General features: G+C 38.7%; 19 non-coding genes and 1 pseudogene across 19 annotated transcripts; all 20 read left to right on the plus strand.

The window, feature by feature from the left end:
- Positions 1-5,212: 5,212 nt before the first annotated feature.
- Positions 5,213-5,331, plus strand: LOC141316463 (5S ribosomal RNA). The gene has a single exon (XR_012351394.1). It is a non-coding gene; the product is annotated as a 5S ribosomal RNA (ribosomal RNA).
- Positions 5,332-6,132: 801 nt separating this feature from the next.
- On the plus strand, positions 6,133-6,251 carry LOC141316462 (5S ribosomal RNA). Its single transcript, XR_012351393.1, has one exon. It is a non-coding gene; the product is annotated as a 5S ribosomal RNA (ribosomal RNA).
- An 801-nt stretch (positions 6,252-7,052) lies between these two features.
- On the plus strand, positions 7,053-7,171 carry LOC141316425 (5S ribosomal RNA). The gene has a single exon (XR_012351357.1). It is a non-coding gene; the product is annotated as a 5S ribosomal RNA (ribosomal RNA).
- Positions 7,172-7,972: 801 nt separating this feature from the next.
- On the plus strand, positions 7,973-8,091 carry LOC141316433 (5S ribosomal RNA). Its single transcript, XR_012351365.1, has one exon. It is a non-coding gene; the product is annotated as a 5S ribosomal RNA (ribosomal RNA).
- An 801-nt stretch (positions 8,092-8,892) lies between these two features.
- LOC141316444 (5S ribosomal RNA) lies at positions 8,893-9,011 on the plus strand. The gene has a single exon (XR_012351376.1). It is a non-coding gene; the product is annotated as a 5S ribosomal RNA (ribosomal RNA).
- Positions 9,012-9,762: 751 nt separating this feature from the next.
- Positions 9,763-9,885, plus strand: LOC141316469 (5S ribosomal RNA; annotated as a pseudogene).
- A 9,580-nt stretch (positions 9,886-19,465) lies between these two features.
- On the plus strand, positions 19,466-19,585 carry LOC141316457 (5S ribosomal RNA). Its single transcript, XR_012351389.1, has one exon. It is a non-coding gene; the product is annotated as a 5S ribosomal RNA (ribosomal RNA).
- An 801-nt stretch (positions 19,586-20,386) lies between these two features.
- On the plus strand, positions 20,387-20,505 carry LOC141316458 (5S ribosomal RNA). The gene has a single exon (XR_012351390.1). It is a non-coding gene; the product is annotated as a 5S ribosomal RNA (ribosomal RNA).
- An 84-nt stretch (positions 20,506-20,589) lies between these two features.
- Positions 20,590-20,708, plus strand: LOC141316427 (5S ribosomal RNA). The gene has a single exon (XR_012351358.1). It is a non-coding gene; the product is annotated as a 5S ribosomal RNA (ribosomal RNA).
- Positions 20,709-21,509: 801 nt separating this feature from the next.
- LOC141316466 (5S ribosomal RNA) lies at positions 21,510-21,628 on the plus strand. The gene has a single exon (XR_012351398.1). It is a non-coding gene; the product is annotated as a 5S ribosomal RNA (ribosomal RNA).
- Positions 21,629-21,712: 84 nt separating this feature from the next.
- On the plus strand, positions 21,713-21,831 carry LOC141316431 (5S ribosomal RNA). The gene has a single exon (XR_012351362.1). It is a non-coding gene; the product is annotated as a 5S ribosomal RNA (ribosomal RNA).
- An 801-nt stretch (positions 21,832-22,632) lies between these two features.
- On the plus strand, positions 22,633-22,751 carry LOC141316447 (5S ribosomal RNA). Its single transcript, XR_012351379.1, has one exon. It is a non-coding gene; the product is annotated as a 5S ribosomal RNA (ribosomal RNA).
- An 84-nt stretch (positions 22,752-22,835) lies between these two features.
- LOC141316453 (5S ribosomal RNA) lies at positions 22,836-22,954 on the plus strand. The gene has a single exon (XR_012351384.1). It is a non-coding gene; the product is annotated as a 5S ribosomal RNA (ribosomal RNA).
- An 801-nt stretch (positions 22,955-23,755) lies between these two features.
- Positions 23,756-23,875, plus strand: LOC141316445 (5S ribosomal RNA). Its single transcript, XR_012351377.1, has one exon. It is a non-coding gene; the product is annotated as a 5S ribosomal RNA (ribosomal RNA).
- Positions 23,876-24,626: 751 nt separating this feature from the next.
- LOC141316428 (5S ribosomal RNA) lies at positions 24,627-24,745 on the plus strand. The gene has a single exon (XR_012351359.1). It is a non-coding gene; the product is annotated as a 5S ribosomal RNA (ribosomal RNA).
- Positions 24,746-24,829: 84 nt separating this feature from the next.
- LOC141316446 (5S ribosomal RNA) lies at positions 24,830-24,949 on the plus strand. Its single transcript, XR_012351378.1, has one exon. It is a non-coding gene; the product is annotated as a 5S ribosomal RNA (ribosomal RNA).
- An 801-nt stretch (positions 24,950-25,750) lies between these two features.
- Positions 25,751-25,869, plus strand: LOC141316460 (5S ribosomal RNA). Its single transcript, XR_012351391.1, has one exon. It is a non-coding gene; the product is annotated as a 5S ribosomal RNA (ribosomal RNA).
- Positions 25,870-25,953: 84 nt separating this feature from the next.
- LOC141316429 (5S ribosomal RNA) lies at positions 25,954-26,072 on the plus strand. The gene has a single exon (XR_012351360.1). It is a non-coding gene; the product is annotated as a 5S ribosomal RNA (ribosomal RNA).
- Positions 26,073-26,873: 801 nt separating this feature from the next.
- Positions 26,874-26,992, plus strand: LOC141316467 (5S ribosomal RNA). The gene has a single exon (XR_012351399.1). It is a non-coding gene; the product is annotated as a 5S ribosomal RNA (ribosomal RNA).
- An 84-nt stretch (positions 26,993-27,076) lies between these two features.
- LOC141316432 (5S ribosomal RNA) lies at positions 27,077-27,195 on the plus strand. The gene has a single exon (XR_012351364.1). It is a non-coding gene; the product is annotated as a 5S ribosomal RNA (ribosomal RNA).
- Positions 27,196-27,500: the final 305 nt, after the last annotated feature.

Consider the following 27,500-nt stretch of genomic DNA (forward strand, 5'->3'; position numbering starts at 1 on the left):
GGGATAATGAAGAGGAGCAACAAAAAGAAAAGGACAAAGATGGGCAAATGGGAAGTGATGAACAAACAACACTAGAGATAATGCAAACAACGACGGAGGAACAGGACAAAATGGAACAAGCACAAACGATTTTGGAAATAGAAGAGGATTTGGGAAAAGGAGACGAAGGAAACGACGAATCTAAAGACATGGGAAAGGAAAGAATGCAGAGAAGAAGATCCATTAAGGTAACCCTTAATATAAAAATGGCTAAAAAGAAAAGACAGAAGAAAAGAAAAGAATTTGATGAAAACAGATTTGGGGTATTGATGACTATGGGAGAAGAAAATGAATGATGAATATAGTAAAGAACATTTTAATTATTAGTCTTTTAAGTATTGTATCATTAAATGTTAGAGGTTTACTGAATGTGGAAAAATTTGAAAAAGTGAAAGAATTAAGTAAAAAAACAGATGTAATTTTATTGCAAGAAACAAATTGGAAAAATGAAATGATGGAAAGTTTTGAAAGAAGATGGAAAGGGAAAATGTATTACAATAATGGAGATGGACGAAAAGGAAAAGGAGTTGCAGTTTTATTTAAAAGAAATATAGGGGATAATGTTAAAATTATATATTGTGATAAAGAAGGGAAATGTATTATTGTGAGAATGGTCTGGGGAGGAGAAGATGTTATTTTATGTAATGTACATGCTCCAAATGCAGAGGCTGAAAAGAAAATATTTTTTAATAATTTAAATGATTATATAGATACATGGGAAAAGGTTATAATAATGGGAGATTTTAATACAGTTTTGAGTAGAATGGATATAGCAAAAGACATGGTTTTTAAAAGAGATGGTGGAAGGGAAGAATTGCTTAAATTAATTGATAAAAATGATCTGATAGATATATGGCGAGAACGAAATGAAGGAATAAAAGATTTTTCAAGGCAACAATTGGTAAAAGAAAAAATGAAGCAAAGTAGAATAGATTTTATGCTGATTAAAATAAATATGAAAAGAAATATTGACAAGATATATTATAAGATGACTTCTCTTAGTGATCATAGTAAGTTAATAGCTCATTTTAATGAAACCGGGGTGGAGAGGGGAAAGGGGATATGGTGTTTAAATAATGAACTTTTAAAAGATGAGAATTATAAATTGGCAGTGGAAACAATAATAAAAGATGAGAGAGGGAAAGGAATGTTTGAAGAAGATAAGAGAGTGTGGTGGGATAATATCAAATATGAAATAAAGAAGTATTCATTGAGTTATAGTAGATTGAAACAAAAGATTAAAAGAGGAGAAGAAGTTGCAGTTAGGAATTTTTTGAAAGAGGAATTACAAAAAGATAATGGTGATATAGAAAAGATTGTAATTTATGAAAACCGATTAAAAGAAATAGAAGAGGAGAAATGTAGAGGAGCTATGATAAGAAGCAGGTTAAAGAATGTGATGGAAGGAGAAAGGTGTACAAAATTCTTTTTTAATTTAGAGGAAAGTAGACAAAAGGCTGATACGATAAAGGAAGTTCTTAAAAAAGATGGGGAAAAAGTAAAAAGGACCAATGAGATTTTGCAAAGTGTAAGAGAATTTTATGCAGATTTATTTAAAAGTGAAGGGATAAAAGAAGATGAAAAGGAGTTTTTATTAAAGCAGGTTAAAACAAAAGTAGTTAAAGAAGATAAATAAATGTGTGATAGAGATTTTTTAAAGGAGGAAATAGAGACAGCAATATTACAGTTAAACAATGGGAAAAGTCCGGGAGCAGATGGCTTGACTAGTGAATTTTATAAAGTTTTTAAGGATACGTTAATTCCTATTTTAAAGGAAGTATATGAGGAAATGTATGATAGAGGGCAAGCAAGTCAATTGATGAGAGTTGGAATGGTGAAGTTAATTTTTAAAAAAAGAGGTGACTCAGCGGATTTAAAGAACTATAGACCCATATCAATGTTAAATACAGATTTTAAAATTTTAGCAAAAATGTTGGCAAATCGATTAAAGAGGGTTCTACCAGGAATAATAACAACAAATCAAGCTTATTCAGTCATAGGAAGAGAAATTACAGATACAGTAAGTAATATAAGAGATAAAATAAGTTATATGATAGAAAATAACAAAGAGGGATACATGATTAGTTTAGATTTGGAAAAGGCATTTGATAGGGTAGAACATGATTATTTATTTGAACTTTTAGAGCGTTTTGGATTTGGAAATAATTTTATAAAATGGATTAGAGTTTTATACAAAGGGGCAATCAGTTTTATAAAATGTAATGGATTTTTAACTAATGTTTTTACTATAACAAGATCAATAAGACAAGGGTGTCCTTTATCTGCATTATTATATAGCATTGTAGCTGAACCTTTGGGATTAGTGGTTGGGGAAGATGAAAATATTAAAGGAATAGGTTTTGGAGGAGCAGAAAAAGAACAAAAAATATACCAATATGCTGATGACACAACCTTAATTTTAAAGGATATAGATAGCATCGAGAGAGCAATAAATAAAATACAACATTATTGTAATGGTTCAGGAGCAAAAATAAACATAGATAAGACTGTCATGATGAGAATAGGAACAGCAAAGATTTTACCACATTATTTTAGTTTTAAAGAAGAGACAGAAAATATGAAAATTTTGGGAATCAGAATTGGAAAAGATGAAAAGAAAACTAGAGATTTAATATGGGATGAGATTTTAGGAGGAATGGAGAGAAGATTAACTTTCTGGAGACAAAGAACTTTGAAATTAAGAGGGAAGATTTTGATTGTAAATGTTCTGATGCTTTCGAAAATGTGGTATGCATTAGAGGTTACTTCATTGCCGATGTGGGCTTACAAGAGACTGAAAAAGTGTATTTTGAATTTTATATGGGAGGGAAAACCAGCAAAGATTGCTTATGATACATTGATAGGACCATGTGAGGAGGGAGGTTTAGGTTTGTTAGATCCAAATATAAGAATGAAGAGTCTAAGGGTTAAAATTATGAAAAAATTTATGAATAAAGAAAATAGACAAGAATGGAAGAATGGTTTGACATATTTTTTAAATAGGTGTGGGGGTTTTAAAATGGGAAATCACATCTTATGGATGAAATTGAAAGAAAATATGTTAAATGATATACCAGAATTGTACAAAGAAGTTTTAAGAGCATGGAAAGAATTTTTATTGACAGTAGTGTACAAACCAGAAGGGATGGAGGAGCTTTTGAATCAACCGTTATTTTTAAATTCAAATATTGTATATGAAAATAAAGAAATATATTTTAAACAATGGATTAAAGCAGGAATAAATAGAGTGAAAGATGTTTTATATGAGGTTAAAGAAGGTTTCATACCATTGCAAGGAATAGTAGATGAAATTGAAGGAATTGGAGAAGAGATGGATAAGAATATTGTAAAGCAACAATTTGACAAAATAAAAAAAGCAATTCCTAGTGAATGGATAGAAAGAATAGAAAAAAAGGAGGAAGGAGTGGGAAAGGTTGAAGTGCTTTTAAAAGAAAGTGGGAAAAAAGTGTCTATTCAATCATGTACTTTAAAAATGATTTATAATGTCTTTAGAAAAATGGTTTTTGTTAAACCAATTGCAAACGGCTTTTGGAATAGATTATTTCCAGTGATGGAATCTGAAAATATTTGGGAGAATATAAAAATAAGTTATATGGATCCAGTGATTGAGAATTTTAATTTTCTTTTAAGACATAATGTAATATATACAAAAATGAGATTATGTAAAATGGGAATTGAACAAAATGCAAAATGTGATGTATGTGAAAATGAAGATGAAGGTCTTTTACATTTGTTTTTGTTTTGTTTTAAACTGGACGATTTTGTGAGGAAACTTAAAATGTTTGTAGAGGCTTTTTTGGGAGAAAAAATAGAAAGACAGATTGAATGGAATCAAGTTTTTTTACTTGGTATAAAAGGAAAAGGGAAAGAAATGTATATAGTCAATTTCATTTTAGCTATTGCAAGGTATGCAATATGGTGTAGACGTAATGTCATGAGAGAAAAAAGTTGCAATATTAATATGTGGAGTTTTTTCAGAAGAAAATTGGAAGAACATATACAGACTTTATATAATTATTTTAGTATGAATGGACAAGTTGAAAGGTTTTATAAAATACTTATTGGAAATGATACAAGAATATTGGAATGTTTTCAAGAATATAAGATAAATTTGCCAAGGTAATTTCTGTTGTTATTAAAGAAATGTGTATGTGAAAGGCATAACTAATTATGTGAATAATGTTATGTAATCATATCTAAATGTAAATATTTTTAAGTTTTTTCAATAAAAAAAAAAAAAAAAAAAAAAAAAAAGAGCGCCCGATCTCGTCTGATCTCGGAAGCTAAGCAGCGTCGGGCCTGGTTAGTACTTGGATGGGAGACCGCCTGGGAATACCAGGTGCTGTAAGCTTTTGCCTTTTCTTCACTATTTATATAATATGCTGGCTTTTAGAAAGACGTGTTTTACCGCTCTATTTATTACAATCATTTACATGTATTATAGAGTTTTAAGTGTTTTACATGTTTTTTAGGCCATTTTATTACTCTTAACATTTTAAGTGTATGTGTCTTTAATAAATGGATGGTTGGCCTGTCATGTGACTAGGCACATGACAGGAAGCAGGAAGTACAACTGTATAAGAGAGCAGCATGACAAACAAAGGACAGTCACCAAACTGTTGGATTGAGGAGTTGCTAATTTTAGAGCTCACCTTTCCATTCACCACCTGCAAACTTTGGATTACACTTTCTGTGGATTGTATATACACTGGTGGACACTCACATTGGACTTATCAACACACTGGGGTTCTTGGACTGTTTTTAGGGTATGGACAAATGAACTGTATTCTTTTAACAGAGTTTACCTGTTTTTAGGGTATGGACAAATGAACTGTATTCTTTTAACAGAGTTTACCTAGTTTTATCGTGTTGTTTTAAAGTCTTTTATGTGAACCTTGTAAATACACCAAATCTATTTAAACCAATTTTCTTTTATGTCTCATTCTTTTAACCACTAGTCATCTCTCACAGTTAAATCTGACCCCATTTTAGTCTTGTAACTCGGCTGATAAGGCCGATTGTTACACTTTTATGGGAGACCGCCTGGGAATACCAGGTGCTGTAAGCTTTTGCCTTTTCTTCACTATTTATATAATATGCTGGCTTTTACGGAGGCTGATCTTTAAATAGCCCACTTTTTGGAGCAGTCCTCGCTTATGGCCATACCGCGCTGAGAGCGCCTGATCTTGTCTGATCTCGGAAGCTAAGCAGCGTCGGGCCTGGTTAGTACTTGGGTGGGAGACCGCCTGGGAATACCAGGTGCTGTAAGCTTTTGCCTTTTCTTCACTATTTATATAATATGCTGGCTTTTAGAAAGACGTGTTTTACCACTCTATTTATTACAATCATTTACATGTATTATAGAGTTTTAAGTGTTTTACATGTTTTTTAGGCCATTTTATTACTCTTAACATTTTAAGTGTATGTGTCTTTAATAAATGGATGGTTGGCCTGTCATGTGACTAGACACATGACAGGAAGCAGGAAGTACAACTGTATAAGAGAGCAGCATGACAAACAAAGGACAGTCACCAAACTGTTGGATTGAGGAGTTGCTAATTTTAGAGCTCACCTTTCCATTCACCACCTGCAAACTTTGGATTACACTTTCTGTGGATTGTATATACACTGGTGGACACTCACATTGGACTTATCAACACACTGGGGTTCTTGGACTGTTTTTAGGGTATGGACAAATGAACTGTATTCTTTTAACAGAGTTTACCTGTTTTTAGGGTATGGACAAATGAACTGTATTCTTTTAACAGAGTTTACCTAGTTTTATCGTGTTGTTTTAAAGTCTTTTATGTGAACCTTGTAAATACACCAAATCTATTTAAACCAATTTTCTTTTATGTCTCATTCTTTTAACCACTAGTCATCTCTCACAGTTAAATCTGACCCCATTTTAGTCTTGTAACTCGGCTGATAAGGCCGATTGTTACACTTTTATGGGAGACCGCCTGGGAATACCAGGTGCTGTAAGCTTTTGCCTTTTCTTCACTATTTATATAATATGCTGGCTTTTACGGAGGCTGATCTTTAAATAGCCCACTTTTTGGAGCAGCCCTCGCTTATGGCCATACCGCGCTGAGAGCGCCAGATCTCGTCTGATCTCGGCAGCTAAGCAGCGTCGGGCCTGGTTAGTACTTGGATGGGAGACCGCCTGGGAATACCAGGTGCTGTAAGCTTTTGCCTTTTCTTCACTATTTATATAATATGCTGGCTTTTAGAAAGACTTGTTTTACCGCTCTATTTATTACAATCATTTACATGTATTATAGAGTTTTAAGTGTTTTACATGTTTTTTAGGCCATTTTATTACTCTTAACATTTTAAGTGTATGTGTCTTTAATAAATGGATGGTTGGCCTGTCATGTGACTAGGCACATGACAGGAAGCAGGAAGTACAACTGTATAAGAGAGCAGCATGACAAACAAAGGACAGTCACCAAACTGTTGGATTGAGGAGTTGCTAATTTTAGAGCTCACCTTTCCATTCACCACCTGCAAACTTTGGATTACACTTTCTGTGGATTGTATATACACTGGTGGACACTCACATTGGACTTATCAACACACTGGGGTTCTTGGACTGTTTTTAGGGTATGGACAAATGAACTGTATTCTTTTAACAGAGTTTACCTGTTTTTAGGGTATGGACAAATGAACTGTATTCTTTTAACAGAGTTTACCTAGTTTTATCGTGTTGTTTTAAAGTCTTTTATGTGAACCTTGTAAATACACCAAATCTATTTAAACCAATTTTCTTTTATGTCTCATTCTTTTAACCACTAGTCATCTCTCACAGTTAAATCTGACCCCATTTTAGTCTTGTAACTCGGCTGATAAGGCCGATTGTTACACTTTTATGGGAGACCGCCTGGGAATACCAGGTGCTGTAAGCTTTTGCCTTTTCTTCACTATTTATATAATATGCTGGCTTTTACGGAGGCTGATCTTTAAATAGCCCACTTTTTGAAGCAGCCCTCGCTTATGGCCATACCGCGCTGAGAGCGCCCGATCTCGTCTGATCTCGGAAGCTAAGCAGCGTCGGGCCTGGTTAGTACTTGGATGGGAGACCGCCTGGGAATACCAGGTGCTGTAAGCTTTTGCCTTTTCTTCACTATTTATATAATATGCTGGCTTTTAGAAAGACGTGTTTTACCGCTCTATTTATTACAATCATTTACATGTATTATAGAGTTTTAAGTGTTTTACATGTTTTTTAGGCCATTTTATTACTCTTAACATTTTAAGTGTATGTGTCTTTAATAAATGGATGGTTGGCCTGTCATGTGACTAGGCACATGACAGGAAGCAGGAAGTACAACTGTATAAGAGAGCAGCATGACAAACAAAGGACAGTCACCAAACTGTTGGATTGAGGAGTTGCTAATTTTAGAGCTCACCTTTCCATTCACCACCTGCAAACTTTGGATTACACTTTCTGTGGATTGTATATACACTGGTGGACACTCACATTGGACTTATCAACACACTGGGGTTCTTGGACTGTTTTTAGGGTATGGACAAATGAACTGTATTCTTTTAACAGAGTTTACCTGTTTTTAGGGTATGGACAAATGAACTGTATTCTTTTAACAGAGTTTACCTAGTTTTATCGTGTTGTTTTAAAGTCTTTTATGTGAACCTTGTAAATACACCAAATCTATTTAAACCAATTTTCTTTTATGTCTCATTCTTTTAACCACTAGTCATCTCTCACAGTTAAATCTGACCCCATTTTAGTCTTGTAACTCGGCTGATAAGGCCGATTGTTACACTTTTATGGGAGACCGCCTGGGAATACCAGGTGCTGTAAGCTTTTGCCTTTTCTTCACTATTTATATAATATGCTGGCTTTTACGGAGGCTGATCTTTAAATAGCCCACTCTTTGGAGCAGCCCTCGCTTATGGCCATACCGCGCTGAGAGCGCCCGATCTCGTCTGATCTCGGAAGCTAAGCAGCGTCGGGCCTGGTTAGTACTTGGATGGGAGACCGCCTGGGAATACCAGGTGCTGTAAGCGTTTGCCTTTTCTTCACTATTTATATAATATGCTGGCTTTTAGAAAGACGTGTTTTACCGCTCTATTTATTACAATCATTTACATGTGTTATAGAGTTTTAAGTGTTTTACATGTTTTTTAGGCCATTTTATTACTCTTAACATTTTAAGTGTATGTGTCTTTAATAAATGGATGGTTGGCCTGTCATGTGACTAGGCACATGACAGGAAGCAGGAAGTACAACTGTATAAGAGAGCAGCATGACAAACAAAGGACAGTCACCAAACTGTTGGATTGAGGAGTTGCTAATTTTAGAGCTCACCTTTCCATTCACCACCTGCAAACTTTGGATTACACTTTCTGTGGATTGTATATACACTGGTGGACACTCACATTGGACTTATCAACACACTGGGGTTCTTGGACTGTTTTTAGGGTATGGACAAATGAACTGTATTCTTTTAACAGAGTTTACCTGTTTTTAGGGTATGGACAAATGAACTGTATTCTTTTAACAGAGTTTACCTAGTTTTATCGTGTTGTTTTAAAGTCTTTTATGTGAACCTTGTAAATACACCAAATCTATTTAAACCAATTTTCTTTTATGTCTCATTCTTTTAACCACTAGTCATCTCTCACAGTTAAATCTGACCCCATTTTAGTCTTGTAACTCGGCTGATAAGGCCGATTGTTACACTTTTATGCGAGACCGCCTGGGAATACCAGGTGCTGTAAGCTTTTGCCTTTTCTTCACTATTTATATAATATGCTGGCTTTTACGGAGGCTGATCTTTAAATAGCCCACTTTTTGAAGCAGTCCTCGCTTATGGCCATACCGCGCTGAGAGCGCCTGATCTCGTCTGATCTCGGAAGCTAAGCAGCGTCGGGCCTGGTTAGTACTTGGGTGGGAGACCGCCTGGGAATACCAGGTGCTGTAAGCTTTTGCCTTTTCTTCACTATTTATATAATATGCTGGCTTTTAGAAAGACGTGTTTTACCGCTCTATTTATTACAATCATTTACATGTATTATAGAGTTTTAAGTGTTTTACATGTTTTTTAGGCCATTTTATTACTCTTAACATTTTAAGTGTATGTGTCTTTAATAAATGGATGGTTGGCCTGTCATGTGACTAGACACATGACAGGAAGCAGGAAGTACAACTGTATAAGAGAGCAGCATGACAAACAAAGGACAGTCACCAAACTGTTGGATTGAGGAGTTGCTAATTTTAGAGCTCACCTTTCCATTCACCACCTGCAAACTTTGGATTACACTTTCTGTGGATTGTATATACACTGGTGGACACTCACATTGGACTTATCAACACACTGGGGTTCTTGGACTGTTTTTAGGGTATGGACAAATGAACTGTATTCTTTTAACAGAGTTTACCTAGTTTTATCGTGTTTTTTTAAAGTCTTTTATGTGAACCTTGTAAATACACCAAATCTATTTAAACCAATTTTCTTTTATGTCTCATTCTTTTAACCACTAGTCATCTCTCACAGTTAAATCTGACCCCATTTTAGTCTTGTAACTCGGCTGATAAGGCCGATTGTTACACTTTTATGGGAGACCGCCTGGGAATACCAGGTGCTGTAAGCTTTTGCCTTTTCTTCACTATTTATATAATATGCTGGCTTTTACGGAGGCTGATCTTTAAATAGCCCACTTTTTGGAGCAGCCCTCGCTTATGGCCATACCGCGCTGAGAGCGCCCGATCTCGTCTGATCTCGGAAGCTAAGCAGCGTCGGGCCTGGTTAGTACTTGGATGGGAGACCGCCTGGGAATGGCTCATGACCCCTCCAAGTCCCTATCCTGGGTCCTGATCACTGTGAAAAAAAAAGAAGTAAACAGATTAGCAGGAGAGGGGAGGGGCCATATGGAAATAGACAGAAGAGAGGAGAGGGGAGGGATATCAATACTAAGTCTTGTTTACCTCTGAAATGGTTTACTGTTCTTTTTTATGTTTTTGTGAATAAGACCATGAAGACTAGAATCTCTGACTTGAATGTTTTATTAAGTATTATAAAACGGTTAGTTCCATTCCTCAATTCTGATTGGTCAGCAGCTGTGTCGTATTCATGATACAGCACGGCTTTGACCGCTTCACTCAACGGTTTTGTGTATCATTGAACCTCCTTAGCAACGTAAACAAAGCTTTAGCAGTTAGGGACTACTTTTTACAGCGGAAGGCAGTTAATGATTTTACTTTATGAAAACGTACAACCTAATATATATATAAATTAATATATATTTTTGATATTAATATTTTTATTGTGTGGTAACCGTTTTATATGCCTAATTTATTCATGATACAGCACGGCCTCTCGAACCTTATTGCTTAATAATAAGATGTCTGTCACATAATGTAACAAACATAATGCTTTAATTAAAACAATAAAAAACAAGTAATGTAACAAATGTGTTTGTCATATCTGTTTGAAGTATGAATGAATGCACTTTACAAATAAACTTGAGACTTTTAGTTACAATGTTTGCAAGATCACTGAAAAAAAAATCTAAGAAACTATATTAGGGTACTTGAACAAAGTGTAATTTGCTCATATCTGAGATATTATTCACTCTATTGGCCCCATTCGCCCTGGGAGCATGTAAAATGTACACATAAAAGGGCCTTAATGGAATTTTAGAAAAAGACTTTATCTTTACCTTACTGGTAAGTAATTCAGCCTCTCTTATACTCAATACAGTTTCATGTGACAGTCTTTACCTCTATCAAGTGGACAAATGGGGAAACAGCAGTGAAAGGAATCATATATTTGGAAACATTCTTTTATTTTATTTGTTCAACAATATATATCTACATATTAGAAATAAATAAACAACACAACAACAATAACATTAACACAAGGAAACAATGTAAACAGAATAGAATTAACATTAATTATTATGTAATTTAGCAGAAAATATAGCAAAATAGGAACTAATAAGTTATTATTTACAGGATTCGTATTACAAGATTTATACATGTACACATTAAGCAATATACAATATACGTACTATATACAAGGGGATGAGGTAATGCAGTGCAATAGTATGCAATGTTAAGCAGATATTTACATTCACTAAAAACACATCTTTTTTTCTATGAGAAAATAGGTATGTGTTTTATAGGTGGTGTATAATGAATTGGTATAACAGGCAGATATTGTAGCAAATATGACTTGGGGAATGTGATTTGGGGGATGTAGTTGCAGATGGAGTTGGCTCTCTAGTTGTTATTTTTTTTCTTTTTTAGTTCCTCATCTACTACACTTTTGAAGTGTTCAAAACTGTTGAACACAACACCTTCAAAACCTGAAGTGGTGGACTTCCTAGTTGCTGGGCAATAGGTAAATATTTTTTGGCTACTTTCAGCAGCCTTGTCTTTGGAGGGCGTGTACCTCTTGCGCTGCCCACCACACTGGGGTACTTGGCAGGCCCCACAAGGCTTCATGGATTTATGAGGCTTGATTGGTCTGGATGTCAGCGCAGGAGGTGGTGTGAAAGGTATGAACCCTTGACTGCTGGATGCCCCACAGAGCATCATAGATGGTCCCTGTGGCTGTGCAGGAACCACTACCAGGACAGGTGCTGCTGACGCTCTGGGTGGGATGTACGTGGCCACAGGGGGTTTAGGTTGAATGGGCCGGTTCCCAAGCATTTCCACATCAGCCCTGCAAAAATAAATCATACATATGATGATGAGTATAATTAATGAGAAATAATGTGTATGACTATCAATTCACGTGGTTTGTTGTGTTTAAGTTTAAACCACTCAGCTGATAAATTCAGATATGTTCACATATTTGAATAAAGTAGTAAAGTCACATACTTGTGACATGAAGAACTGAACAACTTACTTCCGCTTCTGACCATGCCTTTTCCCAGCTGTATGACGTAGGCTCTGGTACTGAACCTGAGGTCGATCTGGAGCTGGAAGGGATTCTGGCAGAGTCGGAGCTGCTGGCATTGGTTCTTCTGACAGCACTCTTTGGTGGGGTTTCACCTTCGGCATTACTGTTGCCCTGTAGTTAGCCTTCTTCTCTTCCCGTGCCATGAATGTAGAGATGGACTTGGCATTCAGATTGGGCAGAGGAATGGAGAGACCTTTGAGGATGGGATCGTCTCTGACTCGGTCTACAATCCTTTTATACTGGCCCTTGATTGCATTGGTGATTTTAGTGGGGGAGGTGAGACGACTGGCTGGTGGCCGGTTTTTCAGCATCTTAATAATGAGGTACAACAGACGACTATCCTCAGTCACCTGGGCTGACTGAGGGTACTTCATCCAGGAAAACTTTGTCTTCTGTGCTGCTCTGGTCTCGGGTGTGTCAGCTCCCAAGCATCTGCCAAACAGGGTGTAACCCCACCTTGACTCATACCTTTTTACAAAGTTGGCTGCAGACCTGTCATGCTCATGCAGAGCACCAACTGCATTGCCAATCTTCAGCCTTAGGTCAGCTGGCACTAGGTGACGGTCACTGTTGTCTGCCAGTTCTAAAATGAGAAGGGCCAAGGCTTCCACTTCCTCCAGCCCAGGAAGATGCAGATGGCTCTGGGTCATCAGCACATCCTGCAGAGCAGGACTGTCCTCCTCCTCCACCTGTTCTGATTGAGTGAGGATGACATGTTTGTCACTGACAGTGTCCATAGGATCCTCCTCTGACTCTGCACCCATGTCTACGCCCTCATCTGACAGCTTGTCCTCGCCTTGTTCAGCCGTCTCCTCTTCTTCACGGGCCTGCTCTTCCTCAACTGCAAATATGTAATGTACTAATCACCAGTGTGTCTAGGCAGTTACAACAACTAACAGTAGACTAATTAATACAACATGGCGATGCTGCAGTTCATTTGTTTCATATTATGTAAAATAAAAATGAACTATATCATGCATACTTGTCATGGATAGAATATGCATGATATTTATAGGTATTTGACTGCTCAGTATGTATGTATATTGTTATAATGCAGGATTGTGTACCTTGCTGGGCATAGTAATCCCTTGCAGTGAAGCTGGTTGACTGGCACATGGCATACTCTACTCCAAGGAGCTCCTCCTCGTCTGGGTCCTTGTATACAGCAGGGTAGGGCATTGGAGAGGCAAAGTTGGGCTCGAGGACATGCTCTTTACCGAAGAGCACAACAGCCTGCTGATTCAGGCGCTGAATCTGCCGTGGGTCCATACACCACGTCTGCCTGCCATGACCACCAGCAACCCGGAGTGATTCCATGCGGCTGTTCCACTGCACAGCAAATGCAATCAGATACACCTGAAAGACATGACCATTCATGCATTATTGTACATCAGAAACTAATTTTGATTACAAAGTGGGCATCGCCCAGCAGCATGACATACAATTTGTCTTTTGTCCGCAATAGGCTATTTTGTGTGTGTGCGCATCTCATACACCCGGTTGATGCTATGTGAACAGCATAGAGCTCACATACACACAGGAAGAGAGGGTAGCACAAAAGCAGGGAGGATACAGGTAAAATATGCTTATGAACAATGTTGTGTAATCAATATTTTTTTAAAATATTAAAGCTGTTTATACTTACTTGGAATGGCATAACTCCACATCTCTGTGAGGGAATGGCATTGTACAGGTGTGAGTGCAAGCCCTCCAAGGAGTTACTGCCTCGCCGACACCTGTACTTGTTCAGGCGGACACCATTCAGCACCACCACCTTCACTGAAACATACAGCTGTATGCCAGGGGGGTCCTATAAAACATGCGTTGCTTATTTATTATGGTGTCTGTGAGTTTGAGTTTGTATGATTTTACAATGATTAGTTCAAAAATGTTTACCCACCTGCATACAACTAAGATGCTTGCTTGCAGTTGCCCAGTGAGAATCCACTGCCTGTGCTGATTTGAACAGGTGGATTCCATCAATGTCAAGGCCTGCAGGTCCCTTGAACTCCGTAATGATGGACTCAATTGCTGAAGCTGTCTCCTGTAACAATCATTCACATTTATTTTATATAGTTATATCGCTTAAAATGTGAAATTATTTCAATAATTGGAAGTATTTCCAAAATGAAATATAGTAGTGTGACAACTTAGTTAATTTTAGTGAAGTATGTTTTGAGCTTCTTATACATAAAGATTATACATGGATTAATAGTACACTTAACCTCAACCCCACGGGTGATCCGTCTGACATAGGACCTGATCTGGTGAGGTTTGAGGAAGGTTATCATGTCCTCGTCTGAAAGACTGGCGTACAACTCCTGGTTGCCCTTCCTGACTGCCTGGATTAGGAGCATCATATCGTCCTTGTAGTAGGCCAGCACTGCACCTGCAAGGGCACTCATGAACACCCCATACTTGGCATGGCTCTGTTTGATGACAACAGCATCCCAGCGGTGCAGCCAGTGTCGAATGTCCAGTCTGACCACAGTGCCCTTCTGCACCCAGTCCCCGAACAGGTTCTCCAGGAAGGACGAACCACTGTCACTGAAACAATATAAATTCAGCATGTGTTCTTTGTTTTTTTAACATTAAATGAATGACAAATTTTATCAGGGTATATGGATGTGTTATTACCTACCGACAACAGTTGTTATCTGCATATATGACAGTTGGTGCAGGAGCCCTAGCTCGTTCAAAGCGGCCCATCAGACCTTTGGCCATACGGCTGTAACACCCCTCAGACTCAGCTGCCACCACCACTGTGGTCAAGAACTGGCCCCACTCGTTCAGCACACTGGTGACATACTGCATGGTGCCCTGACCATCACCATATATCTTCTTAAGGACCTGGAAAACACAAAGCAGAACATTCATTTGATAAGATCTAACAATAACCTGTCTGTCCAATATAATTTATATGAATTACAATGCATGTACATTTTGTATCCATCACATTTGAACACTGAACAGTGAGGCCAAAGTCCCTTATTCAAAACAATAAGCTGGCTCAAGTCACTTTAAAGTGACTAAATAAATATTAAGTCTGCATAACTTCATGAATTGATACAATACACATACCTTTCTTGTACCATCAATGCAGAGGATTTCTCCAGTCACACTGAGGATTGAGGCTCTGTACACAGGCATCCTCTCCATCTCCATGATCATGTGTGCACGCCTCAGCACACGGGCACAAGGAAGGGGAGTCCGGGGCAGAGGAGGGGTGTAAGTACCAGCAGCTTTGACAAAGGACAGGATGCTCTTCTGAGACGATGCAGATCCAGCTGTGTGGGCTTCATACAGGAGAGTCTGGTACAGGTCACGGCGCTCCACATACCACTCATCATGTCCCTGCTGCAGCACTCTCTGGACTTTGTTCATGGACACACTGTTGACCCTGTCATTCAGAAGAGTAACCACTCCTTTGTCAATAGCACGCTTCCCACACAGTATGGCAGGAAACATGCTTCTGATGGCCGGGGCCAAGTTCATCAGAATCTTGGGACTGTGTGCCAGCCAAATGTACTGCTGAACATGATGACTGTCCTCATCTTCACTGTCTGCGTCACTATGTGTCTTACTCACTGCCCGCCTCATCTTTTCACAATGTGAACACTTCAGCTTCTCTGTCAACAGGGTGTAATTGTACTTCATCCCACACACTTGCCTGGCATAACTACCAAAACCTTTCTTTTCAAGGTATTCACCTGGTGGTGCAGGGCAGTTGGAGCTAGGGCAGCGGATCTTGGCTTGCATCACACCAACTGGGCGCCAGAAGAAGGCAGGGGTTGTGAAAAATGCCATCATGTTGGGCAGTCCTCCCTTGACAGAAGTAGGAATTGGGGGTGGGTGGAACTGCATCTTCTCCTTTAAAAGCCTTCTCTCCACAATATCTCCTTTGGCATTCTTGTACCTGGAAGGCCTCTCAAACAGACCATACATCTCATCACATTTCAGCCACTTGATGTTAGGAGGAGCTATACCATTGGCTTGTGTAGATGGAGGTGGATGCTCCCAGTATTTCTGCCAGCCCTCCAGCAAGATGTTACCAGTTTCTGAGGCAGAGGTGTCAACAGGGGAAGAAGGTCTTCCCTGAGATGTGCTGAGGCTGTGGGAAGAGTCCTGACTCACAGCCGGTGTGAGCTCTCCCCAGGTGGTCAGCTGTGTGGAGACTGCTACCTCAGACTCTTCAAGGACAGTCTCTGTAGAAAAAATCAGACAAAATGTATTGAGCACATTGCTTAAGATGTGAATATAATGACAAACACAAGCATTATCACAATAAACAAAGTTTGTTTCTATTTTCCATGTTATCAGATCTTATTTTAGAGAACACAAATTATATTTAATACAAACATTTTAGTATAGAGCTGCTACAAAAAATATAGGCAATAGTGTAAACAAATATTGTAATATAATAAAAAAATCTAACATATCACATATACAAATTAAATAGATTTTTGTATGTGTTATCTAAATGCCAAAAAAAGCATTTAGGCATTAAATCTGTTACACTGAAAAAGGGGCAGCTAGCTTGATAATATACCTCACCCTGCTGAAAATTAAAGTGAAATCCAAAACCTACTGTCGTCATTATCAGTGCCATAAAATGTGTGATATTTCGGCAGTGTATTTAGTCAGATGTTTGAAATACATCAGTAAGAAAATGTTATATGAATTTCAAAATAGAGTTATGCCGTGTTAAATGTTAATTACCAGCAGCTGCCAACAATTCAGCATCACTGGCATAGTCAGGATCCTGCTGGAACTTAGAAAGGGTAGATTCAGCCTTCTTTCCTTTGTCTTTCCTTGACTCCTGTTCATGCAGAAAATAAAGAAATTATAGAAAAACACATACAGAGTTGTATTGTACCACATAAACACAAGTACTTACACTGTTACCACTTCCTATGTCTAAAGCACAAGCTTTTGTGCAGAGTAAACATTGATGATTTTACTATTGAAGGTGCATTAATATGTGCCTAACTTATTTACACATGCACTACATTTTTTTTTTATAAACAAAACAGTAAATATAATTTAATCTCAGTTAACGGGTCAAAGTTACCTCCAAGTGTTTGTCAAGATGAAAGGTGACAGGCGGGAACTCTCTGGCATACTGCAGCAATCGCTCCTTTTGCCACTTTAGGAGATCGTTCTTCTCACCCTTCTGGCAATATTCAGACAGCAGCCATATGACCCAGCCCACATCATTTTCGAGCAGCCACCTGAAAGACTGTCCTGCATATTTGCCGAATGTGACAACTAGCTGGCCTTTCCACATTTCCCCTCCAGCTTTCTTTGCAGCAGCCTCCGCCTTTTCAGAATCCAGACAGCTGGGGTCTACTGCTTTGCTGGGGGCCACTGCCACACTCTTAGCTGCATCCGTACACTGCAGCTTGGCCTCTCCCTGCCTGTACAGACGGATGCATGGGTACAGGTGTTGTTTTTGGTGGCTGCTCAGCTGCTGTTTCAGTGAGAAGCTTTTCCCACACACTTCACACACATATCCCTTTGGACCATGAAGCTGCATGTGCCGAGTCAGGTTGGACTTCACAGAGAAACTACTGCCACATACACTGCACTTGTGTCCCTCCAAATCCATGCTTTTTTATCTGTTGTAATAAAACAGAAACAGATTCAGATTAGTTTCTTCTTTTCAAACTGTACAGGGGACTAAACACTGGAAGACCAGGAGATGCAAAACATGTACACAAGTAACAGTACTGCTATTACTATTACTTAAATTAGAAGTAAAAAGGTATTTTGTAAAATAATAGTAATAAAAAAAATACTACACAAGTACTGAGTAATCTTTATGGATGTTATCTGATTTACCTTTTAATGTGATATTTCATGTGATTAGCTAAAAGTTCAAAAGGTAATGGTTTTATCATTTTAGACTATATTTTTGCTTGCCTTGTGTTTTCAGTGTTTTAACATGTTATTGACTGTTAATGACTTATCAGTTACTACAAAAATAGACAAAATAGTTTAGATTAGTGGAGATAGCCGGACAAAACAGCCCTAAACGATTTAAATGTACAGTAAGTAGTCAATTCCAACAGGACAAACTGGCAAGTGACAGTAACGTTAGTGTTACTAGCCACAGGTAAAATCTACCTGTATTTGGATAGTAGGTTAGTCCTAATGTCCAGCCCTGATTGTGTTTGGGTATTTCCAAAGTATTTACTTTTTAGTAAAACATTACAAAGACTATCAAGAATTACTGCAGTTTACGATTCATGTTAGTAACTTAGTTAGATGGGCGATTATATTTTCGCTATTAATGCTTTTAAAACTTTAAAGTTAATAGCTTTGTAATTACTGCACGTAAATCCATGCAGGAAAAAAAAAACTGTTAGAAAGCATTTCTGGAGCTGGAGAATATACTGGACTTACCTCTTGTTTGCCGTTACCGATCTCACTGTTACCGATCTCAGTCCATTGATGATAGTACGGTTGTTTACGCTTGTCACTCACATGATGCACTTGATCCGGTCCGGCCATCTGATTGGTGGGTTGAGGAAGCAGCCGGCTCAACAGAGCTCAGTGATTGGTTGATTGAGATGCTCAACTTGCTCAACGGCGCTCAATGATTGGTCAATAATTGCTCAGTATAGGGACTTAGAGGAGAGTGCGCCTGGGAATACCAGGTGCTGTAAGCTTTTGCCTTTTCTTCACTATTTATATAATATGCTGGCTTTTAGAAAGACGTGTTTTACCGCTCTATTTATTACAATCATTTACATGTATTATAGAGTTTTAAGTGTTTTACATGTTTTTTAGGCCATTTTATTACTCTTAACATTTTAAGTGTATGTGTCTTTAATAAATGGATGGTTGGCCTGTCATGTGACTAGGCACATGACAGGAAGCAGGAAGTACAACTGTATAAGAGAGCAGCATGACAAACAAAGGACAGTCACCAAACTGTTGGATTGAGGAGTTGCTAATTTTAGAGCTCACCTTTCCATTCACCACCTGCAAACTTTGGATTACACTTTCTGTGGATTGTATATACACTGGTGGACACTCACATTGGACTTATCAACACACTGGGGTTCTTGGACTGTTTTTAGGGTATGGACAAATGAACTGTATTCTTTTAACAGAGTTTACCTATTTTTAGGGTATGGACAAATGAACTGTATTCTTTTAACAGAGTTTACCTAGTTTTATCGTGTTGTTTTAAAGTCTTTTATGTGAACCTTGTAAATACACCAAATCTATTTAAACCAATTTTCTTTTATGTCTCATTCTTTTAACCACTAGTCATCTCTCACAGTTAAATCTGACCCCATTTTAGTCTTGTAACTCGGCTGATAAGGCCGATTGTTACACTTTTATGGGAGACCGCCTGGGAATACCAGGTGCTGTAAGCTTTTGCCTTTTCTTCACTATTTATATAATATGCTGGCTTTTACGGAGGCTGATCTTTAAATAGCCCACTTTTTGGAGCAGCCCTCGCTTATGGCCATACCGCGCTGAGAGCGCCCGATCTCGTCTGATCTCGGAAGCTAAGCAGCGTCGGGCCTGGTTAGTACTTGGATGGGAGACCGCCTGGGAATACCAGGTGCCTGTAAGCTTTTGCCTTTTCTTCACTATTTATATAATATGCTGGCTTTTAGAAAGACGTGTTTTACCGCTCTATTTATTACAATCATTTACATGTATTATAGAGTTTTAAGTGTTTTACATGTTTTTTAGGCCATTTTATTACTCTTAACATTTTAAGTGTATGTGTCTTTAATAAATGGATGGTTGGCCTGTCATGTGACTAGACACATGACAGGAAGCAGGAAGTACAACTGTATAAGAGAGCAGCATGACAAACAAAGGACAGTCACCAAACTGTTGGATTGAGGAGTTGCTAATTTTAGAGCTCACCTTTCCATTCACCACCTGCAAACTTTGGATTACACTTTCTGTGGATTGTATATACACTGGTGGACACTCACATTGGACTTATCAACACACTGGGGTTCTTGGACTGTTTTTAGGGTATGGACAAATGAACTGTATTCTTTTAACAGAGTTTACCTGTTTTTAGGGTATGGACAAATGAATTGTATTCTTTTAACAGAGTTTACCTAGTTTTATCGTGTTGTTTTAAAGTCTTTTATGTGAACCTTGTAAATACACCAAATCTATTTAAACCAATTTTCTTTTATGTCTCATTCTTTTAACCACTAGTCATCTCTCACAGTTAAATCTGACCCCATTTTAGTCTTGTAACTCGGCTGATAAGGCCGATTGTTACACTTTTATGGGAGACCGCCTGGGAATACCAGGTGCTGTAAGCTTTTGCCTTTTCTTCACTATTTATATAATATGCTGGCTTTTACGGAGGCTGATCTTTAAATAGCCCACTTTTTGGAGCAGCCCTCGCTTATGGCCATACCGCGCTGAGAGCGCCCGATCTCGTCTGATCTCGGAAGCTAAGCAGCGTCTGGCCTGGTTAGTACTTGGATGGGAGACCGCCTGGGAAAACCAGGTGCTGTAAGCTTTTGCCTTTTCTTCACTATTTATATAATATGCTGGCTTTTACGGAGGCTGATCTTTAAATAGCCCACTTTTTGGAGCAGCCCTCGCTTATGGCCATACCGCGCTGAGAGCGCCCGATCTCGTCTGATCTCGGAAGCTAAGCAGCGTCGGGCCTGGTTAGTACTTGGATGGGAGACCGCCTGGGAATACCAGGTGCTGTAAGCTTTTGCCTTTTCTTCACTATTTATATAATATGCTGGCTTTTAGAAAGACGTGTTTTACCGCTCTATTTATTACAATCATTTACATGTATTATAGAGTTTTAAGTGTTTTACATGTTTTTTAGGCCATTTTATTACTCTTAACATTTTAAGTGTATGTGTCTTTAATAAATGGATGGTTGGCCTGTCATGTGACTAGACACATGACAGGAAGCAGGAAGTACAACTGTATAAGAGAGCAGCATGACAAACAAAGGACAGTCACCAAACTGTTGGATTGAGGAGTTGCTAATTTTAGAGCTCACCTTTCCATTCACCACCTGCAAACTTTGGATTACACTTTCTGTGGATTGTATATACACTGGTGGACACTCACATTGGACTTATCAACACACTGGGGTTCTTGGACTGTTTTTAGGGTATGGACAAATGAACTGTATTCTTTTAACAGAGTTTACCTGTTTTTAGGGTATGGACAAATGAATTGTATTCTTTTAACAGAGTTTACCTAGTTTTATCGTGTTGTTTTAAAGTCTTTTATGTGAACCTTGTAAATACACCAAATCTATTTAAACCAATTTTCTTTTATGTCTCATTCTTTTAACCACTAGTCATCTCTCACAGTTAAATCTGACCCCATTTTAGTCTTGTAACTCGGCTGATAAGGCCGATTGTTACACTTTTATGGGAGACCGCCTGGGAATACCAGGTGCTGTAAGCTTTTGCCTTTTCTTCACTATTTATATAATATGCTGGCTTTTACGGAGGCTGATCTTTAAATAGCCCACTTTTTGGAGCAGCCCTCGCTTATGGCCATACCGCGCTGAGAGCGCCCGATCTTGTCTGATCTCGGAAGCTAAGCAGCGTCGTGCCTGGTTAGTACTTGGATGGGAGACCGTCTGGGAATACCAGGTGCTGTAAGCTTTTGCCTTTTCTTCACTATTTATATAATATGCTGGCTTTTACGGAGGCTGATCTTTAAATAGCCCACTTTTGGGAGCAGCCCTCGCTTATGGCCATACCGCGCTGAGAGCGCCCGATCTCGTCTGATCTCGGAAGCTAAGCAGTGTTGGGCCTGGTTAGTACTTGGATGGGAGACCGCCTGGGAATACCAGGTGCTGTAAGCTTTTGCCTTTTCTTCACTATTTATATAATATGCTGGCTTTTAGAAAGACGTGTTTTACCGCTCTATTTATTACAATCATTTACATGTATTATAGAGTTTTAAGTGTTTTACATGTTTTTTAGGCCATTTTATTACTCTTAACATTTTAAGTGTATGTGTCTTTAATAAATGGATGGTTGGCCTGTCATGTGACTAGACACATGACAGGAAGCAGGAAGTACAACTGTATAAGAGAGCAGCATGACAAACAAAGGACAGTCACCAAACTGTTGGATTGAGGAGTTGCTAATTTTAGAGCTCACCTTTCCATTCACCACCTGCAAACTTTGGATTACACTTTCTGTGGATTGTATATACACTGGTGGACACTCACATTGGACTTATCAACACACTGGGGTTCTTGGACTGTTTTTAGGGTATGGACAAATGAACTGTATTCTTTTAACAGAGTTTACCTGTTTTTAGGGTATGGACAAATGAACTGTATTCTTTTAACAGAGTTTACCTAGTTTTATCGTGTTGTTTTAAAGTCTTTTATGTGAACCTTGTAAATACACCAAATCTATTTAAACCAATTTTCTTTTATGTCTCATTCTTTTAACCACTAGTCATCTCTCACAGTTAAATCTGACCCCATTTTAGTCTTGTAACTCGGCTGATAAGGCCGATTGTTACACTTTTATGGGAGACCGCCTGGGAATACCAGGTGCTGTAAGCTTTTGCCTTTTCTTCACTATTTATATAATATGCTGGCTTTTACGGAGGCTGATCTTTAAATAGCCCACTTTTTGGAGCAGCCCTCGCTCATGGCCATACCGCGCTGAGAGCGCCCGATCTCGTCTGATCTCGGAAGCTAAGCAGCGTCGGGCCTGGTTAGTACTTGGATGGGAGACCGCCTGGGAATACCAGGTGCTGTAAGCTTTTGCCTTTTCTTCACTATTTATATAATATGCTGGCTTTTACGGAGGCTGATCTTTAAATAGCCCACTTTTTGGAGCAGCCCTCGCTTATGGCCATACCGCGCTGAGAGCGCCCGATCTCGTCTGATCTCGGAAGCTAAGCAGCCTCGGGCCTGGTTAGTACTTGGATGGGAGACCGCCTGGGAATACCAGGTGCTGTAAGCTTTTGCCTTTTCTTCACTATTTATATAATATGCTGGCTTTTAGAAAGACGTGTTTTACCGCTCTATTTATTACAATCATTTACATGTATTATAGAGTTTTAAGTGTTTTACATGTTTTTTAGGCCATTTTATTACTCTTAACATTTTAAGTGTATGTGTCTTTAATAAATGGATGGTTGGCCTGTCATGTGACTAGACACATGACAGGAAGCAGGAAGTACAACTGTATAAGAGAGCAGCATGACAAACAAAGGACAGTCACCAAACTGTTGGATTGAGGAGTTGCTAATTTTAGAGCTCACCTTTCCATTCACCACCTGCAAACTTTGGATTACACTTTCTGTGGATTGTATATACACTGGTGGACACTCACATTGGACTTATCAACACACTGGGGTTCTTGGACTGTTTTTAGGGTATGGACAAATTAACTGTATTCTTTTAACAGAGTTTACCTGTTTTTAGGGTATGGACAAATGAACTGTATTCTTTTAACAGAGTTTACCTAGTTTTATCGTGTTGTTTTAAAGTCTTTTATGTGAACCTTGTAAATACACCAAATCTATTTAAACCAATTTTCTTTTATGTCTCATTCTTTTAACCACTAGTCATCTCTCACAGTTAAATCTGACCTCATTTTAGTCTTGTAACTCGGCTGATAAGGCCGATTGTTACACTTTTATGGGAGACCGCCTGGGAATACCAGGTGCTGTAAGCTTTTGCCTTTTCTTCACTATTTATATAATATGCTGGCTTTTACGTAGGCTGATCTTTAAATAGCCCACTTTTTGTAGCAGCCCTCGCTTATGGCCATACCGCGCTGAAAGCGCCCGATCTCGTCTGATCTCGGAAGCTAAGCAGCGTCGGGCCTGGTTAGTACTTGGATGGGAGACCGCCTGGGAATACCAGGTGCCTGTAAGCTTTTGCCTTTTCTTCACTATTTATATAATATGCTGGCTTTTAGAAAGACGTGTTTTACCGCTCTATTTATTACAATCATTTACATGTATTATAGAGTTTTAAGTGTTTTACATGTTTTTTAGGCCATTTTATTACTCTTAACATTTTAAGTGTATGTGTCTTTAATAAATGGATGGTTGGCCTGTCATGTGACTAGGCACATGACAGGAAGCAGGAAGTACAACTGTATAAGAGAGCAGCATGACAAACAAAGGACAGTCACCAAACTGTTGGATTGAGGAGTTGCTAATTTTAGAGCTCACCTTTCCATTCACCACCTGCAAACTTTGGATTACACTTTCTGTGGATTGTATATACACTGGTGGACACTCACATTGGACTTATCAACACACTGGGGTTCTTGGACTGTTTTTAGGGTATGGACAAATGAACTGTATTCTTTTAACAGAGTTTACCTAGTTTTATCGTGTTGTTTTAAAGTCTTTTATGTGAACCTTGTAAATACACCAAATCTATTTAAACCAATTTTCTTTTATGTCTCATTCTTTTAACCACTAGTCATCTCTCACAGTTAAATCTGACCCCATTTTAGTCTTGTAACTCGGCTGATAAGGCCGATTGTTACACTTTTATGGGAGACCGCCTGGGAATACCAGGTGCTGTAAGCTTTTGCCTTTTCTTCACTATTTATATAATATGCTGGCTTTTACGGAGGCTGATCTTTAAATAGCCCACTTTTTGGAGCAGCCCTCGCTTATGGCCATACCGCGCTGAGAGCGCCCGATCTCGTCTGATCTCGGAAGCTAAGCAGCGTCGGGCCTGGTTAGTACTTGGATGGGAGACCGCCTGGGAATACCAGGTGCTGTAAGCTTTTGCCTTTTCTTCACTATTTATATAATATGCTGGCTTTTACGGAGGCTGATCTTTAAATAGCCCACTTTTTGTAGCAGCCCTCGCTTATGGCCATACCGCGCTGAAAGCGCCCGATCTCGTCTGATCTCGGAAGCTAAGCAGCGTCGGGCCTGGTTAGTACTTGGATGGGAGACCGCCTGGGAATACCAGGTGCCTGTAAGCTTTTGCCTTTTCTTCACTATTTATATAATATGCTGGCTTTTAGAAAGACGTGTTTTACCGCTCTATTTATTACAATCATTTACATGTATTATAGAGTTTTAAGTGTTTTACATGTTTTTTAGGCCATTTTATTACTCTTAACATTTTAAGTGTATGTGTCTTTAATAAATGGATGGTTGGCCTGTCATGTGACTAGACACATGACAGGAAGCAGGAAGTACAACTGTATAAGAGAGCAGCATGACAAACAAAGGACAGTCACCAAACTGTTGGATTGAGGAGTTGCTAATTTTAGAGCTCACCTTTCCATTCACCACCTGCAAACTTTGGATTACACTTTCTGTGGATTGTATATACACTGGTGGACACTCACATTGGACTTATCAACACACTGGGGTTCTTGGACTGTTTTTAGGGTATGGACAAATGAACTGTATTCTTTTAACAGAGTTTACCTGTTTTTAGGGTATGGACAAATGAATTGTATTCTTTTAACAGAGTTTACCTAGTTTTATCGTGTTGTTTTAAAGTCTTTTATGTGAACCTTGTAAATACACCAAATCTATTTAAACCAATTTTCTTTTATGTCTCATTCTTTTAACCACTAGTCATCTCTCACAGTTAAATCTGACCCCATTTTAGTCTTGTAACTCGGCTGATAAGGCCGATTGTTACACTTTTATGGGAGACCGCCTGGGAATACCAGGTGCTGTAAGCTTTTGCCTTTTCTTCACTATTTATATAATATGCTGGCTTTTACGGAGGCTGATCTTTAAATAGCCCACTTTTTGGAGCAGCCCTCGCTTATGGCCATACCGCGCTGAGAGCGCCCGATCTCGTCTGATCTCGGAAGCTAAGCAGCGTCTGGCCTGGTTAGTACTTGGATGGGAGACCGCCTGGGAAAACCAGGTGCTGTAAGCTTTTGCCTTTTCTTCACTATTTATATAATATGCTGGCTTTTACGGAGGCTGATCTTTAAATAGCCCACTTTTTGGAGCAGCCCTTGCTTATGGCCATACCGCGCTGAGAGCGCCCGATCTCGTCTGATCTCGGAAGCTAAGCAGCGTCGGGCCTGGTTAGTACTTGGATGGGAGACCGCCTGGGAATACCAGGTGCTGTAAGCTTTTGCCTTTTCTTCACTATTTATATAATATGCTGGCTTTTAGAAAGACGTGTTTTACCGCTCTATTTATTACAATCATTTACATGTATTATAGAGTTTTAAGTGTTTTACATGTTTTTTAGGCCATTTTATTACTCTTAACATTTTAAGTGTATGTGTCTTTAATAAATGGATGGTTGGCCTGTCATGTGACTAGACACATGACAGGAAGCAGGAAGTACAACTGTATAAGAGAGCAGCATGACAAACAAAGGACAGTCACCAAACTGTTGGATTGAGGAGTTGCTAATTTTAGAGCTCACCTTTCCATTCACCACCTGCAAACTTTGGATTACACTTTCTGTGGATTGTATATACACTGGTGGACACTCACATTGGACTTATCAACACACTGGGGTTCTTGGACTGTTTTTAGGGTATGGACAAATGAACTGTATTCTTTTAACAGAGTTTACCTGTTTTTAGGGTATGGACAAATGAATTGTATTCTTTTAACAGAGTTTACCTAGTTTTATCGTGTTGTTTTAAAGTCTTTTATGTGAACCTTGTAAATACACCAAATCTATTTAAACCAATTTTCTTTTATGTCTCATTCTTTTAACCACTAGTCATCTCTCACAGTTAAATCTGACCCCATTTTAGTCTTGTAACTCGGCTGATAAGGCCGATTGTTACACTTTTATGGGAGACCGCCTGGGAATACCAGGTGCTGTAAGCTTTTGCCTTTTCTTCACTATTTATATAATATGCTGGCTTTTACGGAGGCTGATCTTTAAATAGCCCACTTTTTGGAGCAGCCCTCGCTTATGGCCATACCGCGCTGAGAGCGCCCGATCTTGTCTGATCTCGGAAGCTAAGCAGCGTCGTGCCTGGTTAGTACTTGGATGGGAGACCGTCTGGGAATACCAGGTGCTGTAAGCTTTTGCCTTTTCTTCACTATTTATATAATATGCTGGCTTTTACGGAGGCTGATCTTTAAATAGCCCACTTTTTGGAGCAGCCCTCGCTTATGGCCATACCGCGCTGAGAGCGCCCGATCTCGTCTGATCTCGGAAGCTAAGCAGTGTTGGGCCTGGTTAGTACTTGGATGGGAGACCGCCTGGGAATACCAGGTGCTGTAAGCTTTTGCCTTTTCTTCACTATTTATATAATATGCTGGCTTTTAGAAAGACGTGTTTTACCGCTCTATTTATTACAATCATTTACATGTATTATAGAGTTTTAAGTGTTTTACATGTTTTTTAGGCCATTTTATTACTCTTAACATTTTAAGTGTATGTGTCTTTAATAAATGGATGGTTGGCCTGTCATGTGACTAGACACATGACAGGAAGCAGGAAGTACAACTGTATAAGAGAGCAGCATGACAAACAAAGGACAGTCACCAAACTGTTGGATTGAGGAGTTGCTAATTTTAGAGCTCACCTTT

The sequence above is a fragment of the Garra rufa genome, unplaced genomic scaffold (assembly GCF_049309525.1).
Source record: "Garra rufa unplaced genomic scaffold, GarRuf1.0 hap1_unplaced_087, whole genome shotgun sequence".
NCBI lineage: Eukaryota > Metazoa > Chordata > Actinopteri > Cypriniformes > Cyprinidae > Garra > Garra rufa.